An 18793-nucleotide genomic window follows, 5' to 3' on the forward strand; every position below is an offset into this window, starting at 1 on the left:
GGAGGCGGTAGTTTTTTTTGGAAATTTATGGAATAAGAGAGAGGTAGGTCAAGACAGTTTGAAAGCAGAGTTTTTGGAGGTGATCCCTCATTTAGTCTCTAGGAAGAATAATCAGATGCTTGATGAGCCTGTCTCTCTGAAGGAGTTGAAAGAAGTTGTTTTCGGTTTGGAAGGGGAGAAAGTGTCGGGCCCAGACATCTTTCAGGCTTTCTTCTACCAGTTCTTTTGGGATTTTCTTGGTGGCAAGCTATTGGCGATGGTTGAAGAGTCAAGGACTAGGGGTTTTATTCTGAAAGAATTCAACTGTACTTTGGTGGCACTTATCCCAAAAAAAGATAAACCAGTGGGCTTCAAGGAATTCCACCCGATCTCGCTAGGTAACACTATTTATAAAATCATTTCAAAAGTTGCTGCCAATAGGCTTAAACTGATTTTGGACAAACTAATTTCTTGTGAATGGAGTGGTTTCACTCTGGGGAGGAATATTGTTGATGGGATTATTATGGCTCATGAGGTGATTCACATGGCCATGAAGAGCAGACAGAGAAGAATGATGCTAAAGCTTGACATTCAGAAAGCCTACGATAGAGTTGACAGGTCTTTTCTTTTGGCTACGCTTGCCAAGTTCAGATTCAGTAAGTGTTGGATTAAGTGGATTTCTAGTATGGTAATGTAGTTCAATGCTTTGATTTTAGTTAATGACAGCCCCCAAGGTTTCTTTCCTACCTCACAGGGTATTCATCAAGGGATCCCATATCCCCTTTTCTTTTCATTTTATTGGGGAAAGTTCTAGGTCGATCGATAGCTCTTAAGTGATCTCAGGGGTTGTAGAAAGGTATTGAGATTGCTTGAGGGATGGAATCTACAACTCATTCTTTGTTTACCGATGATACTTGTCTTTTTGAAGTGGCCTCCATGCAAGAAGCATCGGTGATGAAAAAAGTGCTTGACAGTTCTAGTTGGGCCACTGGACAAGAGATAAATTGGCAAAAATCAAAGATATTTTTCTTTCACATAGAAGCTGGCTCTCAGAGGACCATAGCTAGATTTTTTGGAATCGGAATTGGACAGCTCTTTGGGAAATTCCTTGGTACAACGCTCTTTGCTGGAGCGAGTAAGTCAGAGATTTGGAAAGGGCTTCTTGATGGTTGCAAAGAAAAAATGGAGGGCTGGAAAAGTAAATGGCTCACGTTGGTTGGTCGCATTTTAATGTTGAAATCAGTTATTTCGGCAATATTGATCTTCTCCATGGCTTGTTTTAAACTTCTAGGCATGATCATTAAGAATATTCAACAAAAAATGAGGAAATTTTTGTGGAACAATAAATAGGATCAGGACAAAATTCCTTTAGTGGCTTGGGATAGAGTGTGTAAACCCAAAGGGGGAGGAGGTGCGGGGCTCCACGACTAGAAGTTAATTAATGAAGCTATGGGGGAAAAGTTGGTGTGGTAGATGTACGGTAAGCCAGAGCAAAGATGGGTTCGCATTCTTCAAGCTAAGTATTTGGATAATGGAGATAGGGAGAGGATTCTCACAGTTGAAAATCCCTCGAGAGGATCAGCTCTTTAGATTTTTTTGGTGAATTGTAGGAGCCTGATTACTAATCATTTGACTTGGTGGATCAGAGATTGCGGTAAGGCGATTTTTTGGCAGGATTCTTGGGACGGTTGCCCATCTTTGGATATTAGGGTTCCCCAATAGATTGTCCAAAAGACCAGCCAATAGTGGGGAAACAAAGTGAGTGATTTTTTGGTCCAAGACTCTTTTAAACTCAAACAAAAAATGACTTGGAAGGATCCTTGTGATCTCAACTTGGAGGAGGCTGATCAAAGATTGATGAGGAATATCCTAGCTAGCAGAGAGATGATGAGTTTTAGGGAGGAAGATGAAATTATATGGTGTGGTGTGAAGAGTAGTATTTATTCTATTAAGATGGGCTACGCTTTGTTGGAGGTAGAAGGCAGGAAGGTGGATTGGGAAGCTAAGGTTTGTTGGAACAACACTTGCCTGCCAAAAGTAGGTGCTTTCTCTTGGTTGGTGGGCAACAACCAAATTATGACTAGAGATAGAATCAAAAGAATGGGGTTTGTGGGCCCCTTCCATAGCGTACTTTGTAAGATGGAGGAGGAAGATGTGGATCATCTTCTACTGAATTGCGATTATGCCCAGGAAGCTTGGCATTTTGGGTTGCAGAGATTGAGTTGGAAGGGGCCACTAGCAGGGAAATTGCGTGATTGGTTGGACTCATGGCCAGATTTGCATAATTCTTCAACCTTTGCTACAATTTGGAAGGTAATACCTTCAACTGTAATGTGGGAAGCCTGGAAAGAACGAAATCGAAGACTTTTTGAAGATAAATCATAACCAATGGAACACTTTCTGATCAGGTTGGAGAGGGCAATTTTGGAATTATTCTCCAATGCTAGTTCCCAGGTTAACATGGCAAAGACCTCTTTCACTCAATTTGATGCTGGTATCCTGGTGAGATGGTGTTTGATTAAATTCAGGCCTGGTAATGGGCTTTTGAGGGCTAATCCTCCTAGGAAAGGAGACAAAAGTTAGAAGTGGGTTCTGCCTGATAAGGGCTGGACCAAGATCAACTTTGACAAGGCTTCAACGGGAAATCCCAGGATCTCTATGGCATGGGTCATAGCTTGTGATGATAGTGGAAGTATTATTTCTCTTGGAGCTAAGAGACTGGGGGATGGTACAAACAATGAAGTTGAGTGTCAGGCGATAATTCAAGCCATTCTTTTGGCTAAGAAATTGGAGGTGAAGAAACTCTATCTTGAGGGGGATTCCTAGATAGTGGTGAATGGTATTGCTAGGGGATGGATGGAGGATTGGCACCTAGATAATCATATCAAAAGGATGAGTAACCTTTTGAGTGGGTTTGAGGATTTTAAGGTATCGCATGTTCTCAGGGAAGCGAACATTGAGGCTAATAAGGTTTTGAACGTTGGTGTGAATGGTTCTTTGGCTAACCATTTTAATTTATTTGAGGACCTAAGGGATGTGTGTCCCTTAGAGTTTGGATGATGGTTCTTAGGAAGTGAAAGGAGAATCTGAGATGTGGTGGTGAGTTTTGTGTGATTTGTTTTTGATACACGTGATGGAGTGGAAGGGATGAATCACGTGGTTTGTGATCTTTGATCTGGCTGCAAGTTGTAATGGAGGCATAGGGGTGATGATGTCAATGATTGGAGGTCTTTCTAGTTGATGATGCATGGTTTGAGGTGATGCATGTGAATCAATTATTTCTTGGAGTGGCTACGGTTATTTTAGGGTCGCATCTCTTTTTGTTTTGGCATTTCACAGTGGACAGTTTTGGCTTTCATGAGTGCAAGTTTTAGAGGTGAGCGTGGGGAAGGATGGAAACCAATTTCTCACTATTTACAGAGGGCCAAATGCCTACATTTCATGGTACAATCTCAAGTAATCGATTGTTGAACTTTTTTAGGGTGGATGAGGAAGTTTTTTTGAGGGTGCGCTTGATGTTTGGGGAAGAATTCCTAGACTCTGATTGTCGCTCGCGAACAAACCTAGATATTTTGTCCTTGTTCATGGCACTGGCCCTGATAGTGGGAGGTTTGAAAGATGAGGTTTTGTGGGTGACATCCCTTGTTCTAGGGCCTAATTGGTTAGGTGGTCTAGCGGAGGTGGTAGCCTGTGCGGAGATTGGCAAGGGTTTGAGAATGGTGCAAGTGTCATGGCGGTATCTTGGTGAGGAAATGGGAGTAGTGTAGCCATTGGTGGTGTGGTTGGCTTCTCGTTAAGTGGATGCTTAGATGGTGGATAAAATAAATGAGTGGAGGGATGTCATGGAGTTTGTGTGGGAATTGGGACTAACAGAAAGAGCAAAAATGCATGGAAAGGAGACCCCGGTGAAGTCACAGGCTCCAATTGACAAAGATGGGCGGCCGCTGGTGCATCACCAAATCCTACGGAAGAGTGCAAAGGTGGTGGATCACAGTTTGCTTCATGGTGGAAGGTTGGGAACCTCGATAGGTGGTGGGATGGAGATACCCAAGGCGGGTCCTAGTCAGGGCATCCCCAACTTCTCTAGGGAGGATGCATTTGGTTGATTTCGATAGGATGGTCTTATGGGGGTTGTCGGGTTTTGGGTGGGGAGGCTTTGTTGTAAGGATTATTTATGGTATGGTGTTAGTCTCGGGTTCTTTCAGTTTTGTAGGAGTGAGACCCCATTTTGTGGAATGCTACTGAACAACTTTAAGCATGTATACTTTCCTTTTAAGCAATATAAATCTAACTTGGTTATCGATTAAAAAAAAAGTTACTCACAAATTATATTAAATAAACATTAAAAACATGACAATATATTTATGCCAAAAATATACTCAAGAAGGAACTTTTATAAACATTAATGTACACCAATAATTCAAATAGTAAAACACTAATAATAATAATATGCAACAGTGAAACATTAGGGCAATGACTATAAACAAAATTGATAAATACATATCTATAAATCAAGGAGAGGCTTCTTTCTAGCACACAAAGGATTAGTTACAGGCCTAGGGTTTTCAAGCAAGGAAGCACTCTAGGAGGACATGGTTTAGAGACTTCTCTTTGTAGGCTTATACTGATGCAGATTGGGCAAGAAGTATTGATGACTAGAAAAGTACAAGCGGAGGTGCTTTCTACTTAGCTGATTGGTTAGTATAATGGCACAATAGGAAGCAAGACTCGATGTCATTATCCACTACTGAGGCCGAATATATAGTTGTTGCTACATGTTACTCACAAGTGCTATGGATGAAATAGACATTGAATGACATATAGGTGGAGATACCAGATCCTATTCCAATCCAGTGTGATAACACAAGTGCAATCAACATCTCCAAGAATCTAGTAATGCACTCAAGAACAAAACACACTGCAAACAAGTATCACTTCCTGAGGGAGAAGCTAGCTGACAAGGAGGTCATTGTTGAATATGTTCCCACTAGTGAGTAGATTGTTGACATGTTTACCAAGCCACTTCCTTTAGGCCCATTTGAGTACTTAAGGCAAAAGATGGGAGTAGTCCGCCATCTGGAAACACTTAAATGTGTAGGAGGATGTATGGTTGAGAGGGAGTCAACAACTACTACTATCTTATGACTCTTGAATCATGAAGCATGGACACAAGGGAAGTATGTGTCCTAACCGGATGTAGACAAGGGAGAGATTATTGGTGTCAGACTAAGGTTCCCTTTGCCATTGGTGAGAGAAACAAAAACAGATAATGTTAACATCAATTCCAAAGGGGGAGATTGTTGGCATTGACTTGTCATTGATTTCAACTAGTATTGCAGGCTCCTGGTGTAGTGTATACTATCGGTTAGCAGTAGGAGAAGGCCTCACCAATAAGGGATTATGCCGGTATGATTTTGGTGAATGATCGGGTTTAAAATGACCCTGTGTCGATAAGCTGAGTTTATGTCGATGTGATGCCACATGGAGGTGAGGTGGCGAGCTTGTAGAGGTCAGTGAATTTTCCATCGACTTGGTTGTTGGAGTAGTTAGTCATCATTGAATGAAACAACTACAAATCATGATCCGATAGTAGATCATCAATGCGGCTCGAGAAAGAATGAATAACAGAGAAAGATCAGGGAGTGATTGGTGCTTGGATCGAAGCAAGGAAATCGGATTGCAAGAGGACCATGAGAAGGAAATAGCTGGGTCATAAATGAGTCAATAGATTTGAAGGCCAAAAATCATCGCCAAGTGTGTGATCCAAGGTGGATCAGATCGAATTGGATGCAGATTTGGTTGGGAGAAGGAAACCCTAGCCACCCTTTGTTTGAATTGGTTTTTGGCAGGAAAGCTTCACTTTAAATATGGCAACCTAAGACAAATAGTGTTTCTACTAAAGAGTGAAGGAGAGTGAAATTTTTGTTTGAGAGCTAAAGAGATAAACACTTGAAGTGTTTATAAGTGAGGACTGTACTGGTAAGGAGAAGCAGGGTAAACCAGTGTAAGGAATAAACCGACAGAGTGAGCATAGAATGCAAAGGTAAAAAACTGAAGGAAGTAATATCTGATAGAGAGTAACCAAGTGTGATTTGAATTCACCAAAATAGAGGGAGAGAAGATTAAGAAGACTTAGAACTAGCAGAAAGGCTAAGTTGCAGTATGTAGTGAGCTGATACAAACCGGTAAGTTAGAAATATATAGTGCAAAACTTTGAAGGGTTGTAAAACTTTATTTGCAGCAAGGATATCATTTGTATATCTGATTTTTTTATATTATTTTCATTGAGTATGTTCTTAGTGCAGGGGTTGTAGCTCCTTTAGGTTGTAGCCTATAAATTGTGTAGGGGTTGGTGCTCCTTTGAGTTGGTGCTCATAAATGAGGGGTTGGTGCTCCTTGTGTTGGCTCCCTAAAATTTGTAATCAGATCTTTTCATTGTGATGCTGGATTGGAGCAGAAGATCTCTAGTAGCTATTCTCACTGTGGTTTTTCCCACATTGGGTTTTCCTCGTACATATGGTGTTATGTGTTGCATATTCATGTGTGTGATATATTAATCCTTTATTTATTTCTCCTACACACATTGTTTGCATTACTTTGGTAACCGATCTGCATCTTGTGTATCTTACATTGAACTAGTATAGCTTCGATTAAGTAAAAAATGTTTAAATCATTGATTCACCCCCCTTTCTTTGATCCATTATGTCCAACAAATTTGTTGTATCTTTCCACTCCTTTTACTCATATACACTATTGAAGGAATTAAGATATCTATTTATTATATATGTTGCACATACTACAACTTCAACCCATTACATATTTGATGAATGTTTTGATTTCAACATGCCACTACACAAGAGATTACCAAAGAGGTTAAAGAATTAAAAGAAGGCCATGAAAAAAGAATTAAAACTTGGGAGAATGATATTTCCAAATTCCATGATAAATTAAGGGTTCTCGTAGTAGTTAATCGATCTACTATAAAGAATAGTTCGGATCGGATTAGGAAGTTAGATGCCTAGGCATAGTTGGTCTATGGATTATCAAAGAATGCCTCTGACTCCTCATCAACCAATATCAAATTGAAGAAGCAGATGAAGGTTTACAGGGTGGCATCTGGTTCAATGCCAGGTTTGGCCACAAGACTCCACAGTAAGGACAAAATCTTTATGGCTATTGATAGTGTTGTCAATGGGGTTTATAGCATTAATAAGGATCTAATTCAAAATAATGAATTTTCTACTAAAAATTTTGTAAGGCCTCTAGGGTCTATTCCCTTATTTTTGTTTCGTTCTAATGTCTGGTTTGTTGTTGGTTCCCTTTTCTGTAATATTTTGTTGCAATGGGGTTTTAGTTTCCTTCAAAACATATTTTCCTTTAATAAAAAATATGGTTCTTCCCATTTCAATGATGGTTTTTATTTTTATGAGCTACACCATTTTGTTGAAGGATATACCTTATTGTAAATTATTTGTGGATATCATGGTCCTTGCAAAACTTTATAAGGTCATTTAGATTGTATTCACCACCTCTATCTATCCTCAATGCTTTGATGTGATGCCCAAATTTCTTGTCAACAATAACCTTGAATTCATGAAAAATAATCAAACACTTCATTCATATGTTTTAGAAAGTAGACACATATTTTTATTGTGAAATCATCAATGTAAGTAGCAAAGTAGTCGCTTCTACCAATTTATGGGTGTTTACATTTCTCCATAAAAATTTGAATGAACAATCTCGAATGGTTTGTTTTCCCTTATTGACTTTCATGCTAGAAATGACTCCCTATTTTGTTTTCCATAAATGCAACCTTCACATACCCTATTTGGTTTTTCTATTGGTGGTAGCTCTTTTACCATTCCTTTCTTATATAGTATATTTAAACCTCCAAAGTTAAGGTGTCCAAATATTAGATGCCATAAGCAATTTTCATCTTTAAATTTTTTTTAAAATCTTACATGAGTGACTGTTGTAGTATTATCTTCATTCCCTTGTGAGTTCATTGACAGGTGTGCTTAAGAAAATTATATGTACAAATATAGTTTTAACTTTAGCAGAAACATTCTATTCCTACTCATTTGGACTTTAGTTATAAGATAACTACTTGGTGATTTGTCTAAAATTGTACATTCTTTGTTTAAAATATGTATTGTATAACCCCTTTGACCAAGTTTCCTAATACTTATTAAGTTATGGTTCAACTCGAGAACAAAATAAACATTAAAAATAAACTTTTTCTCCCCCTTTTTGGTTAGAATACTGATATTTCCTTTATGCATAACTTAAACTTTGTTAGCATTCCCAAAAATAGGATTTGATTTTACATTCTCATCCAAAATGGAAAAAATTTATAGGTTCCCTATCATATGATTGCTACAACCCAAGCCTAAAATCAATACATCCTTCTAATTTTCTTTATGCAACATCCTAAGCTAAGAACATGTCATCTTGGTTTTGGTTATCATTGACCAAATTTGCAGTTTGTTGTGTAAACTAATATTATTTCTTTTTACATTCATTTATGTAAAGCATATTTCCTACAATAATACATTGAATTGGAGAATTATTATACCTTAGGATTTGAGGTTTATTTTGAGTTAAGATTTGATGGTTGCCTCTTTCAATTAATTTTACACTTGATTTTGATGGGAGATATCCATATCATTTTCTTTCTCTACCTCTAAAATTTTACCTTCCCCTACCTCTACAATATCTAACTAACACTTGTATCTTGATTTCATGCTCCAAATTAAATTTGTTAAACTACTTAGTCTATTCTCATGATAAATGAGAGATATTTGTAGCTCATCAATTAAAACCTATGATTGATTCATTGTATCCTCTATGGATAACACAATTTATTCAAACCTTCTAGGAAAACCTCTTAAAATCTTTTCAGCCATTCTTCTATCTTCAAGTGTCTCACCATGAGAACTAATTTTCTTTACTAGTCCAATGATTTGAGTGAAGAATGATTCTATTATATTTGATTCCTTTATAGACATGGTCTAAAAATTCCTTGTTAACATTTACAATTTGGTTAGTCACCTTTGTCATTCCTTTCTAAGAAGTTTGAAGAGTCTCCCATGCTTCTTCTAATCTTGTTGCTATTGCAATCCTATGAAAAATTCTCTCGTGCACTCCTTGGAAGATAAAAAAGAGAGCTCTTGAATCTTTCTTCATATTATCTTCAGTAAATTTTTATTTTCTTTAGTTAGGGAATTGTATCCTACTATATCATCTAGTTCTAGGTAAGAATTCTCTAGAAACTCCCATAAACTTTGTGAATAAAATAATGCCTTCATTATGATTTCCCAATCATAATAGTTTTTACCATTAATATGAAGAATTTGTGTGTTAGTCAATCTTATGCTTTGATTTCTCATTGTTCACAATAAATACGTTATTTGATAATCTTTTGATCATTAGCTCTATTACCAGGTGAAGGAATGAAATAGAAGACAAATAGAGAATAGAAAACAAAGTAAAAATACAAGAATAAATCATAGATAACTATAAATATTTATGTTTTATATATCTATTTTGAATAATACAAAGTTTAAGAATGTGAAACAAAGCTACCGCTGATTTTTTATGATTAGAAAAATTCAAAGCCCATGAATCCTCTATTTGTGTTGATGCTATTGCTAAAACTACATAACTTCTACAATTTACTGCACTTTTTTTATCACGCATATAAAACTAACCTATTCTAATCATATATGGCTAACAAGGGAGGAAAAAATCAATGTCATTAATTTTTATTTAATTCTAAGTCTTAATATTTAATGTGAGAAAATCTTAAAGAGATCACAATCAAGATTGTAACCAAATTTTTCTTCTTTGCAGTGAGAGATGCTAGGTGAGCTATTGGAATTTATTGTCCTGGCCACTAGAAAACCCCCAATGGATATATCCCCACCTACCTATCAGGAGATTTGATGCAATACAACCTGAAGAAAGATTGGTTCATATTTTGGGATCCCCATTTGATGTGCTCCTGACATGAACAATAGAAGACTGTAGAGAATTAAATAAAGGTAGTTATGAGTTTGAAATTGGAATTTTGGGGGAAATTTTGAATGGACAACTCTAAAAGGGAAAGAGAACCATTGGATTTGGTGCATGCTGATTTGGTTGGCCCTATACAAACTTTGTCTATTGGTAGCAACCAATATTTTATGACCTTCATTGATGGATTCAACAGTAGAACATGGGTTTAGTTTTTCAAAGCACAAATCTAAATCTTTTGATAATTTTTTGTTGTTCAAAGCCCAATGTGAAAAGGAGAGTGGAGATAGCATAAAATTCCTAAGGTCATATTGTGGAGGAGATTATAGGGTATGTGCAGGATCATGGTGTGCCAAAACAGGCCCTTCAGTGACAATGAAATTTTAGAAAATCAGAGTTATGCAACTTGACATGAAAATTTGAATAAGTTGTGAACATTATTTTTAAAATATGTAAGAAGAGAATCTATATAAAATTGAATGCAGTTTCTAAGCTACTAGTTGTTTTTTGAAAAAAAAAAAAATCCTATTTGATGAAAATTTCAAATTTCAATGCAGTGGTACTAAAATATCAGGAAAAAAATAAGAAGTAGATGTATGTCTGACCACCCGAATCACAATCAAATCATAATATTTTTTAATAATATTTATAATATAAGTATTAGACTCATGTCTAGATGTGACACATATTTTTTTATAATTTTTTATAAAGTAAATAATTATTTATAAATTTTTTACAACAACTTTTCAGAAATTCAGAGACTCCTACAACTGACCACCTTAACTTGATCAAAACCTTATGAAATTTTTTTTTATTATTTTTTTCCTATAGTAGATGAAGCATAGGATTTGATGCATATTTTGGATTCAAAAAATGTTATACTGTTTGAAATTTATGAGTTTTTTTCAATCAGTCTATCAATCACGACTATTGTCAGAATTCAATTAGAAAATAAATAATAATTATTTATTAAAGTCGAAATAAGACAAACCTTATATTGTTGGAAATATGAGAACGTCCTTAAAAAACCCTTTTCATTTTATCAATTTTGGCTACAAAAAAAAGTCATCAGCCACTAGTGTAAAGTTTGGAAAATCAAGGAATGCTGAAAAACACGTTTTTTCAGTTGACTTTCCAAGCTTGTCACTTCCAAGCCAAATCCCAAAGAATTCCCAAGCCAAAATTTGAAATTTGAAATTTGTACAACAAAAATCGAATATCCGGTACAATCGGATATCCAATTTTAATAAGTAAATTCACTAACTAAATTTGCACATAATTAATCTATTCTTTATTAATGTATTAATATATAATATTTTAATATATTAATTTATAAATAAATTAGTATATGATATTAGGGAGAGGGAGAGGGGGGAGTGGGGGGAGGGAGAGAGAGAGAGAGAGAGAGAGAGAGAGAGAGAGAGAGAGAGATTAGGGGGGAGAGAGAGAGGGGGATATAGAGAGATAGAGAGAGAGAGAGAGAGAGAGAGAGATAGGGAGGGGAAGGGAGAGAGAGATGTGGAGGGGGAAGGGAGAGAGAGATAGAGAGATTAGGGGAGAGGGAGAGAGAGATTATGGGTCCTATGGTGTCCTAAGTGGTCATATTATATCCTAAAGGGTCATATTGTGTCATATGACCCCTTGAAGACACCATATGATCCCTTAGGACACAATATGACCCTTTATGACTCTATACGGTGTCCTTATGGGTCATATGACCCCTTAGGACACCATATGGCATTTTCACAAGTCATATTGTGTCCTAAGGGGTCATGGCACACCATATGACCCCTAAGGACAACATATAACCCCTTATGACATCATATTGGGTTGTTTTGGGTCCTATGGTGTCCTAAGGGGTTATATTGTGTCGTACGACCCCTTAGGACACCATATGACCCCTTAAGACACCAAATTGTGTCATTATGGGTCATATTATGTCCTAGGGGGTCATATTGTTTCATATGACCCCTTTAAGACACTATATGACCCCTTGGGACACAATATAACCCTTTACAACTCTATACGATGTCGTTATGGGTCATATGACCGCTTATGACACCATATGGTGTCATTAGGGTTTATATGGTGTCCTAAGGGGTCATGGGACACCATAAGACCCCTAAGGACAACATATGACCCCTTATGATACCATGTGGTGTCATTTTGGTGCTGTTAGGGGCCATATGGTGTCCTAAGGGGTCATGGGACACCATATGACCCCTAAGGACATCATACGACCCCTTATGACACCATATTGGGTCGTTATGGGTCCTATGGTGTCCTAAGAGGTCATATTGTGCCCTACGACCCCTTAGGAGACCATATGACCCCTTAATGTTGGGATCCAAGAACACTAAGAGGGGGAGGGTGAATCAGTTTTTTGCCGGAATGACCAATTTTTAACTTTCTAGACCATGCATATATATACTGGTAAACAGATAAATATATAACACAAAGAAAATAAACCATTCACATAAATGAACACAATAACACATAGAGTTTATACCTGGAAAAAATTAATGAGAAAAAACCATGGTGGGATTTGTGACCCACAATATCAGTTCACTGGCCATATGAACAGATATTACATATAATAGGGGCCTACACTTGTAGGAAGGAACACTACCTAGAGAATACAACTCATCAGTAAAGAGCCTCACTGACTACAAGCTTTTTTCCAAAGTAAATTATTGAAAATGAGCTCAAGTAATCATCTGCTATGCCAAATAGAGTTCAATTTCTCGTTCTACTCTATACTGGTTCATAAACTCTGAATTGTTACCAGTATCTCTTCTCCTACGGGAATGATTTTCAATCTATCTACAGATCATTGCATGATATAGAATTCACATATACAATGATCTCCATACATATATTTTGCATCATACAGTTCCGCTATATTCTCCTATATCCACACATTTCATCGTTTTCTTCACTTACAAAAATAACCTAGCAGACTGACCTATATACCTATTACAAATGATATGCGTTATGTCATCTTACAATATATTTACAAAAGATATTAAATGTGGGCCTTGACAATAATAATTAAAAAATTATTTAAGTAAATCCTCCTTGATGTCGTCTTCCAAAGAAGTATTGATGCCGGTGTTGGTGTCGGTGTAGCCCTGAATGCTCCAAAGTTGGTATCTACCGGTATATGCTTCCTAGTGCCAATTTATGACTTCCATCATATCTTGTTGCCATCAATGACAACAAAATGAATCTAATGAGTGTCAATTGGCAACAATCTCCCCCTTTGGCATTAATGGCAACACTCATGTGAAAAATGGCTTCCCTGTCGGTATGCCCCCCTGAGCAATACACTCCATATGAAATGTTTTTCCTTGATATTTTTCACATATGAACATACTCCCCCTTTGACATTAATGTCAAAGACTAGTGAAAGAATTGAAAGAATAAAATAATACTGTTAGTTTCACTGGATCTTAGTCATCTTCAGGATTTCCGGGTATGCCTTCTGCGATAGCTAAAGATATGTATCCCAGCCAGATTTGAAAGTATTAGAAATAGATGCAAGTCCACTTAGTAAGTAGGCAAGTGTTTCTTTCTCTTACATATCTTTCAGTGTGGGTTTAGCTATCTTATCCATGCACTCTTTCTTGTGAATGCCCAATGAATCTAGTCTAGGACTTACCAATCCTGTTAGATTTCTTTCTCTTCTCATGATTTTATCTCTCCTTCTCAAAAGAAAAAAATTGGTTCTCCAAAGACAAAAATTGTCCATCAATAGATGTGGTTAGTGTAGTCAATCCATCAAAAGAGCTAGCAATTTTAGCCATCTTATCATATAACTCCTTCAATTTGCTATCTACATTAGCTGTAAGACATTCTATGTTACAACACACTCTATAGATATTGGACATTGTTTTAAACAAACCTCAATATGGATAAGTTTTTCCTCAATTTTCTTCTTCCTTGTTCCTATAAGTTGATCAGAAGTTGTTCTTCTTGTTGCTGTCAAATTGTCTAAAGCTTATCATGTTAGGTCCCGGAGACAACTGAGAGGGGGGGTGAATCAGTTGTCAAATAAATTTGAACCAAAAACTTATTAACCAACTTAATGCTTAATACCGATAAACCAGTTAAGTATGTCGGTAGATAGTGTTAATAGTAAATTGCTATACCGGTAAGGATTAATGGATGAAACATAAACATAAAGTCATCCACAACACATGAAACCAATATTTGTACGTGGAAACCCTGTAAGGGGAAAAACCACGGTGGGAAACCTTACCCACAATCAGATGATACTACTGTAGATAGTATGTGTACATAAATGGGGTCTACACATGCAGAAAGCCCAATAGCCTAGAGCTCACTGCTCAATCACAAAATGAGAGTCACATTGACTACAGTTGGATGGTTAAATCCAAAAAGAATGTACTGCTCAAAATAGCATCTTCATATGCTGGATTCAGTACCGGTGTAATGTTGATATGGTTCTTCAAAAACCTAACTTCACCTTCAAATGATGTCTTCGCGTATATCCCTACTTGATCTCGCATATACTTTCACTTAATTCTTTTCATATTCCACACTTGATCTTACAAATAAGATCTTACATTTATACCATACCCTAAGACCAATTTTAGTAGGTCAGCTCTATAAGATATTACAATAAAAATATTTTACAAACAATATAATATCCAATGTAATAGCCGATTGAACATGTCAGCTTAATGTATTTACAACAATAATAAATCATCTCCATAGCGTGCCATGCTGATCTGGAAAAGATAAACTTGCCGGTGTAACCCTAGATAACCTGGACCTATTTGCTAGTAAAAGCAAATATGTAAATATGAATATACCAATGATTATTTCTTTAAAATAAAGTGTCCACATGATGTCTTTGAAATTACCAAGTGTCTTCCATATCATTCCAGGTACCAGTGAACAATATATCCTGCCGGTGAACCATATACTAGTAACTATTGCACAGTTTACTTGCTTGTCGGTGAATGTTGCTGGATCTCCAAAGTAGGTGTATTAGTAGGTGTTGACATGAATGACAAAGCCATACCAAAATACCAACAATCTCCCCCTTTGGCATTGATGGCAACACAAGATGGAAAAACCATCAAAGTGCCAAACAAGAAATGCCAAATACAAAAACCAACAATCTCTATTTCTCCCCCTGGGAGTAACAATACCAATCTCTCAAATGTGTTTTTCAAAATCTCTGCCCTAAAATCTCTCCCCAAAAAGATAATGTGTTTTTCCATAGATATCTCTCCCCCTTTGACATCAAATGCCAAAGTCACAAAAGGTCAAGTTCATACAAAATACCAACCAATTCAATATACCAACTACTGCCCCTGAGAAGTAGCTTCCTCATCAAATACTAGAATAAAAGATTTGTCTTTTAATTCTGCCAGTTGATGACAATCATCAACTGTCTAGGTCTCTACCAGTGGAGGTATGACTCCAAGCTGATCTCTGAGATACTCAAAAGTCTCCTTAGGAAAAGGTTTTGTGAAAATATCTGCAAACTGTTCTTTAGTATTCACATAAACCAGTTTTATCTCCTTTTCTTTGACTTTTTCCATTAGAAAATTCAGTTTAATAGAAACATGTTTTGTTTTAGAGTGTAATACTAGATTCTTAGATATATCAATTGTTGCAGTGTTATCATAGTATATAGTAATAGGTTCCTTGCATTTTACCTTTATGTCTTTCAACATTTGCTTAATCCATAATACCTGTGTACAGTTAGTTGCTACTGCAACATATTCTGATTCTGTTGTTGATAAAGATGTACAACTCTATTTCTTACTCAACCAAGAAACTAATCTCTTTCCAAGAAAGAATTCTCCTCTAGTGGTGCTCTTTCTATCATCTATATCTCCTGCCCAATTTGCATCTGTGTATGCACATAGATCAAAATTTTCATCTTTAGGATACCATAATCCAAGATTTGTTGTGCCTTGTAAGTACCGGAAAATCCTTTTCACTGCTAATTCATGATTTTCCCTAGGATTACTCTGAAATCTAGAAACAATACATACTGCATTCATAATATCAGGCCTAGTTTGTGTCAGATACAGTAAACCTCCTATCATAGATTTGTATCTAGTTGGATTAATAGGTGTAGATTCATCCCTTTGAGATAATTTGTCATTTGTAGTCATGGGTGTGCTTAACGGTTTAGAGTTCTCCATCCCAAATTTCTTTAGTAATTCTTTCAAGTACTTGGATTGACTCAAAAATATACCTTTATCAATCTGAGAAATTTGCAAACCTAAAAAGAATTTTATTTCTCCAAACATAGACATTTCAAATTCTTGCTGCATTTCAAGAGAAAATTCCTTGCATAATCCATCTTCTCCTCCAAAGATTATATCGTCAACAAATACTTCAATAATCAAGATGTCATCATTAGTTACTTTGTAGTATAAATTGCTATTTGCAATTCCTTTAGTAAAACCAATCTTCAAAAGATACTTATCCAACCTTGCATACCAAGCTCTTGGGGCTTGTTTCAATCCATACAAAGCTTTTCTTAACCTGCAAACCATATCATTGTCATCTGTCAAAGAAAATCCACCAAGTTGTTTAATATATACTTCTTCTTCAAGATCTCCATTGAAAAATGCACATTTAATATCCATTTGATAAACTTTGTAATCCTTGTTAGCTACAAAAGCCAAGAATAATCTAACTGCCTCAATTCTGGCTACCGGTGCAAAGGTTTCATTATAGTCAACTCCTTCTTTCTAAGAATATCCCTTACACACTAGTCTTGCTTTGTTTCTGACAACCTTACCATCTTCATTAAGTTTGTTTCTAAATACCCATTTAGTTCCAATTACATTTTTATCTTTAGGCCGGGGAACTAATGTCCAAGTATTATTTTTCTCAATTTGTCCTAATTCTTCTTCCATAGCTTTAATCCAAAATTTATCTTCACATGCCTCATTGATAGATGATGGTTCAATTTGAGAAATAAGACATACCTCTTCATTTGCCAATCTTCCTCTTGTCATAACTCCTTTAAATTTGTTTCCAATTATCTGATCTTTAGAATGATTCAATCTTACATACCGGGGTGTCTTAGTTTGTTGTTGTTCTTCAATAATTGTGGAATCTTTTGATGATACCGGGGTAACTGGATCTTTATTTTGTATTGGTGGATTTAGTATAGGTTCATTTGTCACAATTTCTGTTTCCAGTTCAGAGTCTATATACCTTGAAGTTCCTCTGAATTGTTCATCAATCTTTACATTTGTACTCTCAAAAAATTTCTGCAATCTTTTATTAAAACATCTATATGCCTTGCTGTTAGATGAATAACCAAGAAATATTCCTTCATCACTTCTAGGATCAAATTTGCCAATATACTCATCTCTTTTAATATAACATTTACTTCCAAAAATTTTGAAATACTTAAGAGAAGGAGTATTACCAAACCATAGTTCATGAGGGGTCTTACTGGTTTCACCTTTGATGTGAACTTTGTTGAATGTATAGACAACAGTGCTAACTGCCTCTCTCCAATACACGTGGTAGATTTGCTTCTGATAACATACTTCTAGCTGCATCCAAGATAGTTCTATTTTTCCTTTCAACAACTCCATTCTACTGTGTTGTCTGAGGCACTGATAACTGTCTTCTGATTCCATTCACTTCATAGAATGTATTAAAGTCCTTAGATGTGAATTCTCCTCCTTGATCTGATCTTAAACATTTGATTTTCTTACCAGTTTCATTTTCAACCATTGCCTTGAATAGTTTGAACTTTCCAAGTTTTTCTGACTTCTCTCTGAGAAAAGTAACCCAACACATTCTAGAATAATCATCAATAATTAGCATGAAATATCTATCTCCTTGTAAGCTTCTAGTTCTAAGTGGGCCACATAAATCAGTGTGAATTAAGTCAAGAGAATTATTGGATTTTTCTGGAATACTTTTGAAACTAGCTCTAACTTGTTTTCCAAATTGACATTCCTTACAAATTGTATTCTGAGGTTTCACAATTTTAGGTAGATCTCTAACTGCCTTAGAAGTACTGATTTTTACCATGCAATCAAAGTTTACATGACATAGTCTCTTATGCCATAACCAACTTTCATCTATGTATGCAAATAAGCATTCCTTTTCACTGTTATTCAAATGAATGATATTGCCTCTAGTTTGATTACCGGTTGCAATTTCCAAACCAGTTCTATTCATGATTTTGCATTTTCCATTTTTAAATTGTAACTAAAATCCCTTCTCAACTAATTGACTAACACTTAAAAGATTATGCTTTAATCCTTCAACATAGTAGACATTGTTAGTGTTATGTTTACCATCAAGAGATATTGAACCCTTACCTTTGATTGAACAGGCTTTGTCATCTCCAAATCTTACTAAACCTCCATTGAATTCTTGAAAGTTCAAGAATTTACCTTTGTCTCAAGTCATATGATGTGAGCACCCTGAGTCAATAATCCATTCATCCTTTGCTTCAACTTTAGTTGCTAGGGCTTGTTCTACTGGTTGAGCAATAGGTGCCAATTGATCTTCTGTTATAGCAACAAAAACCCATCCATTGTCTATTGGATCCTCATCAGAATCATCAGTCACACCTTCGTCAGCAATGTAACAAGATTTGTCTTTGTTCCTTTTAAATTTGTATCTCTCATATTCAGGATTAGGCTTGTATGTTCTTCTAGCTTCTTCTCTTAGTGTAGCATGTCTATCAGGGCATCTTGAAGCCATATGACCAATCTTGTTTCAGTTAAAACATTTAAAGGGTGCTTTACCTTCATACTTACTTCCAATTGGACCT

Source organism: Cryptomeria japonica, chromosome 3 (assembly GCF_030272615.1).
Source record: "Cryptomeria japonica chromosome 3, Sugi_1.0, whole genome shotgun sequence".
NCBI classification, from domain to species: domain Eukaryota; kingdom Viridiplantae; phylum Streptophyta; class Pinopsida; order Cupressales; family Cupressaceae; genus Cryptomeria; species Cryptomeria japonica.